Source organism: Scomber scombrus, chromosome 1, assembly GCF_963691925.1.
Source record: "Scomber scombrus chromosome 1, fScoSco1.1, whole genome shotgun sequence".
In the NCBI taxonomy this organism is placed as follows: domain Eukaryota; kingdom Metazoa; phylum Chordata; class Actinopteri; order Scombriformes; family Scombridae; genus Scomber; species Scomber scombrus.
Window position 1 is genome coordinate 7448935 of NC_084970.1, and position 7244 is coordinate 7456178.

Consider the following 7244-nt stretch of genomic DNA (forward strand, 5'->3'; position numbering starts at 1 on the left):
GAGTCGAATGGAAATATAATCATTCAGCCACACAGATGCTGAATGAGGTTAGAAATAAATCAGTTACAACGTTTCTAAACCCTCTGTTTGGGTGCAGAAAAGTTCCAGACAAAGACAGCTTTGGCTTAGTTTACAACCACAGCAACACCCATGTTCCCTTGCTCAAAACTGAACCCTCACGTTCAGCTATGATCAATAATCCTCTTGTGACATTAATGACCACCTTTCATGAGCAGGAATTTAACTTGTTTTCTAACTGGCAAAACCAGCGACACACGAGCAGACTCTTATTCACCTCAGACGAGTGCAAACCAATGAGCTAAACACTGAAACACACTACAACTAATACAACTGTGGTGCCCCTCAACAGACAGAGGGCTGCCAGGTCAACAGCAGAGGGGTTGTTTCCAGTTCACCCACAAACCTTTTCACTGATCAGAAACTCAATCATAAAAAAGCCCCAGTGGCTGACTCAACCACAGCTCATCTCTGCTGATGTTGCCAGGCAACCAAATAATTTAATCATCACAAATGCTGTACATTTTTATTACTTTTTAATCATGTTGGTCTGTTAATGTCTATATCCTGCAGTCCAACTGTCTTTGTATCTATGTGGGAGATGTATGTTGTTGTCAGTCTGCAAAGGAATTACACTTGTTGAACTGTGCATTTTTACTTCCTTGTGATAATGCTACATTTTTGCATATTTTTCAAAACATTTTTTAATTTCCTTCATTAGAAGAGCACGTCATTTATTGTCATAGTGCAGGAAGTTTAAAAACTAGATCACGCCAAACAGGAGTCTCCATGTGGAAAAGCCATTTTGCAAGTTTTTGCATATCTAGCACCTCTGCCAAATGCCTTGAGTGATATGAGTGCTTTGCTATACTATATTTGCTTTTTTTTTTTTTTTTTTTAAAACAAAAAACAAAAACGTTTTTGTTTCTATATATTTAAATCAGATTTACCTTTGTCAAAGTCTCCATTCACTCAATTTTTATTTATTTATTTATTTTTGGTATTTTCCCTTCACTGTTATGTTTGAGCTTCATTGTGAAGAGATTAAAACACACATTCACATTCATCTGTTGGAGGAGGAACGTTTCTCTGAGCTCACTGAAAGTCAAGACTTAACTTACCAGCATGATTTGTGACATCACAACTCTGTAGGCCAATCATGATCCAGTATACCCCAATACATTGATATTTATTAAGCGTACTAATTAAAACAGAAACAGAAACAATGACATGAAGACATTAGGAACAAATGATTGACAAAATCATGAAAAATTGGAATGATAGAATAAAGCACTTGTGAGACAAAAAGTAGTACTCTGGGGTCTGTGTGTTTCTCAGTAAGAGGGATAATGGTTAAGGTGATAGATAGTATTATTTTTAGTGCTTTAAATAAAGTGCCTACTTATTATCCTATAGCCTATAATTGAAAATAATAATTGATACTATGGTTATATTGAATTATGGACTAATTGCATTTGGTCATTTCTATCCACAGACTGCAAGGCTATTTGATTTGACTGTCTCTCTTGTTGTGTAATTGAGTTCACTTTATAATTCATTGTAATTTAAAGGGACATTTCAATGCTAATATAGTAGGTTATTTACAAGTGTCAAATACGGTGGAGCTTCTATCTTTGTTGCCTGTAAATCAGTGAAGTATATATGATATATATTATATTATTGAACAGAATTTGCAGTTGGGTAGTCCACGTCCTGTGCTGTATGAATGAAACAGGTATGTGTGTGCGTGTGTGTGTGGGCGTGTGGGTGTGTGAGCTTGTGAATGCACCACCCCAGCAGCCCTTGTGTTTTCTCCGTGTGGGCGGAGTTTGTGGTGTCAGATGGAAAAGTCCCTGTCTGAGTGGAGTGAAGTCAGAGTTGACCCAGTGATCGGAGGAGAGAGAATACTCACCTGTTGAACAGTAGCAGCCTGCTTTTAAAAAAAACAAACACTTTGAACACATTAGTTAGCTTTTTTCTTCTTGTTTTGAGTCTCACAGTCCGAGCATTCAAGATGACGGACGCTCTATTACCGAACGGCATCAAAGACAGCGGAGGAGACAGCAGTTATTTCAAAAAGGTAAGTTTTGCTTCTCAAAAAGCCACTTTAAGCGAATATACACAGAGACAGAGAGACAGAGAGAAAAACAGTTTATATTATATGTGAGCGGGAAAATAATGATTTTATATTGTTTCTGGCATGACAAAATGTATTTAACGGTGCCCCAGACACCAATTTTATATTCAACTCGTTCAAATATAATAATAATATTACTCGTTAGCTTACTTTCTTGTAGTTGGGCTAATTAATATGTAGGCTAACATGACCTTTTACGTTTTTAACTATAGCCTTCATAAGGTTAAGCTGATTTATTTTATTGCACTTTTCATACAATAGCTGGTTGTAGCTCTATTAGAAAAAAATAAATATTTGAAATAAAACACAACGGTACATTACAAATATGGAGCGAAAGGATATATTTTTAAATAACGCATTAAACACAGCTAAGTATAAATTCTGATGTTAGTATTTTACTGTTATCATGGTTTCAGTCTTAAATTAGGTTCAACAGATACTACAGCTGCTCCTGATGTGACAGAAACCAATGCACTGTCAGATACAGGTGTCACTGGGTGTGTGTGTGTGTGTGTGTGTGTGCGCGTGCGTGCGTGTTAACCCAAGAATAGCAGTAGGAATCTCCATATCAGTGACTGATAATCAGAAAAAAGACAGGGCAGTGACCAGACATCCCATAATTACCATTATCTGCTTCCTGCTGGCTGTCAGAGGTGTGACTGATGTGTTAATAGGAAGCTCAAAAAAAGCTTTGTTGACACCTTGGTAAACTTTAGCTCACTGCTCTTGGATAATTCTGGCCTGGTTTTTGTACAAAATTTGCTCAATGTTTCTTCTGAGCTCGCTCTATTTAATTTTCTTAATTACTGCATCATCAGAAATGTTTGTTGTATTTACATTGTAAGACCACTAGACCTTTGACCTCCTTATTGATTGTCTGTATCTTCCAGTTGCACACAGTGAAGGTGCTTTGGATAACAGCATCAGCCGAATGATTGAGATGTAAATGGAAGGTGACAGGTTATCTAAAGACAAAAAGAGCGTTTCCCCACCTGTGTTTGTGTTGAAGTCATAGCCTGTTGATCATGTAAATCGGCGAAGAGTTGACATTGCGCAATGGCAATCATCAAAGCATTTCGCATTCATTGCATCAGGACCAGCAGAGAAACACCTCTAACCTGTTTTCCACCTTTTAACCTGCTACTGTAACATTTTTACCTTGCCGAGAGGAGCCGTAACTTTGTCCAGTTTGAGGCTATGAGAAAAGCACTTGGCAGTGGTTGGGTGATTATCTAATGTGTTTTTACTGTGTTGCCTGTCTGCCATGCTGTTGGTGTCCTCAACTGGAGTGTTTTTACAGGCAAGCATGTCTAGATGTGCATCTGAACAGGGCCTTTGTGTATTTCAATCCCCCCGAATCCCCTTCTGAACGCTGTCTGGATTTAGGCTCTGTGCTGCACTTCCTGTGTCTATAAAAAGGTCAGTGGGAGCCAGCGTCTGGCACTGTCACAGGGCATGTTGGGAGAAAGTACTACAGCCTAAAGCCTCAGTTATAAACTGTTTCTTTTATTACTGTAACACACACTATAGAGCCTAACTCATCCTGCTCGCTCCATTGTTCTCACCCTTCTTTGCATTTTCTCTCTTTTCTTTTCCTTTGTGTTGAACACTCAGCAGTCTTTAATTGCACAAGGTCTTCTCAGTATGAAAAGGGGATGTTTGCCGAAACCAGAGAGCAACGCATTCTCATTTAGTCACGTTAAAGAGATTTGCAATTTGGAAACATTTTCGGTCAAATTTTATCCAACTCGAGCCAAGACGATCTTTTGCTTCCATTTTCTTGTCCCTTTTTTTTTCTTTTTCTACTGGGTGAAAATGAGTTTAATGATTTACAAGGCCTCGTTGGGTTCAAGCGATGCTGCAGGGAGCTGTTGCGGTTCAGGGCTTCCGTCCCAGCCATCCACTGTTTCACCTCCAGCTGGCCGAGGTCCGACTGCACGGCTGCAGGATGGAAAGATGGCGGGACAAACAGCCGAATCGGCATGTTTCTTCTCCTCGTCCTCCTCGGCCAACGAGAGCATTGACGTAGCAGCTGGCTCGAGGCCGTCCTTCAGCCAGACCACAGACACAAATTGACAACATGTGTCCTGGTTTACAGACCAGACCGGCTCCCTCGACTCTGAGAAACACTCAAATTCCCTCAGCAGGATCTGTATTGGAAAAAAAGGCAAATTAAAGATGATTTCTTGCAGGAGTTCACTGCATATGAAGACGTTTCTTCTGGAATTGATAGAAGCGTATTCCCTTTTGAACAACCTCTCAAGATGTCCTTATAACCACGCCTGGAGCGGATTCAAAGTGTCAATTCAGTGATAGAACATAGCCTACATGGATTGTCAGCTTGTCATTCAATTCATCACAGAGAGGCTTGAATATTGAGATACTGACTTCATTTATAGGTCAACCAAACAATCCTGAGTCCATCTTTTGCCATAACTGGTTCATGTCTGAAGCCTCATCCTGGCCGCTTGCCATTATAATCACTAGTTGTATAAACTAACCACCCCATGAGCCATCGCTCCGCATGTTCTTTATGAAGCGGTAGTTATACAACAGCTGAATGACTTGCTGTTTGATGGATATGGCAACGGACCGGCCTGCCTTTTGTGTTTTTGCTCTAATTAAGTGTTTTGTACGCCTACAGAGAAAGGCTGCACTGTTTGAGGGTGCCATTTGGTAGGAGGGGTTCGGTGGGTTAGGTAAGGCATCAGCATAACTCAATATGATGCTGATTAAATTAGCATTTGAGTGGATCGTACAGTGTTGTGAGATGTAACGCAAGGCAGCTTTATTTATATAGCGAATTTCATACACGGGGGCAACTCAATATGCTTAACATAAAAACAGATATCAGATGATTTAACAGTAAGAATTTTTAAGCATAAAAACATACAATAAAAAAACAAAAAAAACCCAATTATAATAAAAAGTAAAAATGACGAGTAAAAATTGGAAGCATTAAAATATACAATTTAAAAAAAATAAAACCCAATTATAATAAAAATAAAACAAAGTACATTAAAATAAAAAGAGATAAAACAAAAAGCTAGACTAGAATAGAGCATAAAATATGAGTATGCAGCATAAAATTATTAAAAGAACATACGGTAAAATGAAAGATTAACATTTAAAGTGCTTTAAAAGAGCTCAATAATAAGCACATGAAAAGAGGAATGTTTTTAACCTGGATTATGTAATAAAAAATGTTATGCAGTACTTTTCCTTTATCCCAGAAACTGTTCATACTGTGTGGGTGTTGCTTAAAGACAGACCTATCCTTATTTAAGTATCAACATCAGAAATGCTGTAGACTGAAAGTATCTATTGTATGACAGCATCCAATAAACAAAACTCATCATTCCGACTCAGCCGCTCAGCAGGTTTATGGATGATACGTAAATCTCGATGACCATTACCAGCGATGGGAATGGCCACTAATAAAAAGTGGCGTCACTACAATAGATCAGATCATCACTTTGGAATGCTATCACAGGATGACGTATAATCACATACTACATAATTAAAATGCAAACCGGACGTGCTGCTGTGGTAACCATCACTAACCACTCCCTGGCACACATACACTCAACTTTTGATGTAATGATTGACGTGTTAAACGAGTCCACGCCCACTCTGGCGCGCTCACGTCTTCTCTTCGCTGTCACTCTAAAAATAGCTACAAGCTGCGCCACGCCCCCCCCTCCTCTGAGTGGCTTGATATGCCACCATTGTGTAATTAACAAGGCATTCATTTGTATAAATGGTTAATCATTACCCTCCCAGGTCAATACAGTGTTTGCACAGGAACACTGGAATGACACGGTTGAGTGGATATAGCGCAGGAAAACTTCCAGTCAAATGTGACCCATGCTGCAACAAGTTGACCTTTTGTATTGTTGTGTTGAAATATGTTCTCAAGACTGGTATTCTTACTTACCTACCTTTCTTTTTGCTTACTCATTGTACAGGAAGAGAGAGGACCAGCTGCATGTCTGGGTTGTATATATAGAAGATGTCACAGGTGGTGCTGAGGCAATAATCACAGTGTTCATATGTGGGAAAGCAGTGGAGGTCACATCCTACTCATTGACTGAAATGTGTGTGAAATCTCTGAGAGGATAGCATCATGTCAGTTGCAGAGAAGCTGTCACTGTAGGACAGTCGGGCATGCCAAATTTAACAAAGTAGGGAAGTATCAGAGAATTTGACTATCTGAACTTAATAAAGTTATTTGGAAATTTGAGTCAGGCTGTCATCACTTCTGCTCAATATGACTCTGTGAATCCTCCCTGTAACTGTTGAGTATCTTCCTCTCACTGACTTTCAGCTTGAAATGAAAAAAAGAAAGAAGTGCAGTCATGTTTTTGGTTGTTTTTTTTTGTCGTTGTTTATTCTGTGGTCACAGGAATATTTGGTCCATGTTTTTTAATGCTGTGACCTCCCGTCTTTGCCTTGTCACTGTTGGTTGTTCATTCTGCTGTTGACATCAGACTTACTCAGATATAACTATAATGTAAAAGAGCTGCAAACTGCAAACTAACTGGTTTTACTGAGCCGACTGCTCTCTGTGCGTCTTTCTTTTTTCTTTTTTTAATTTTTTCGCTCTGCTCTGATGTTCATTACAAACCACACCTCTGCTGCACTGTGAGTCAGTCACCATGAATGCCTGAGACCAGTTTATCTGTACCACTGTGACTGACAGCCTGTTGACTTAGTAAGGCTGGGACACTTAGTGGCGGTGATAGGGACAAGGACACACAGTACAGCCTCATACAGGCCGTTACGTGTAAACACAGAGGGAGGGAAAGCAGCATATGTTTAACTCGAGTACAGTATAACAAGGTGCAGCTCGGACCACACCCAACTTACTTTTACAGTGTTATCAGGGAGGGAAGATAAAGTCATAACTCTTATTAATTGATTTAAAAGCCAAATACTAAAAAAAATGTTAACGTCATATGAATGTATCATTTGATGCTCATACAGCCACTGCTCATGGTTGTCTGGCAACAACCTTTTATATGAAAATAAATAGCCTGGGACACGACTGGTATGAATAAATAAAGATGAACACAGAGTTTGAATGACT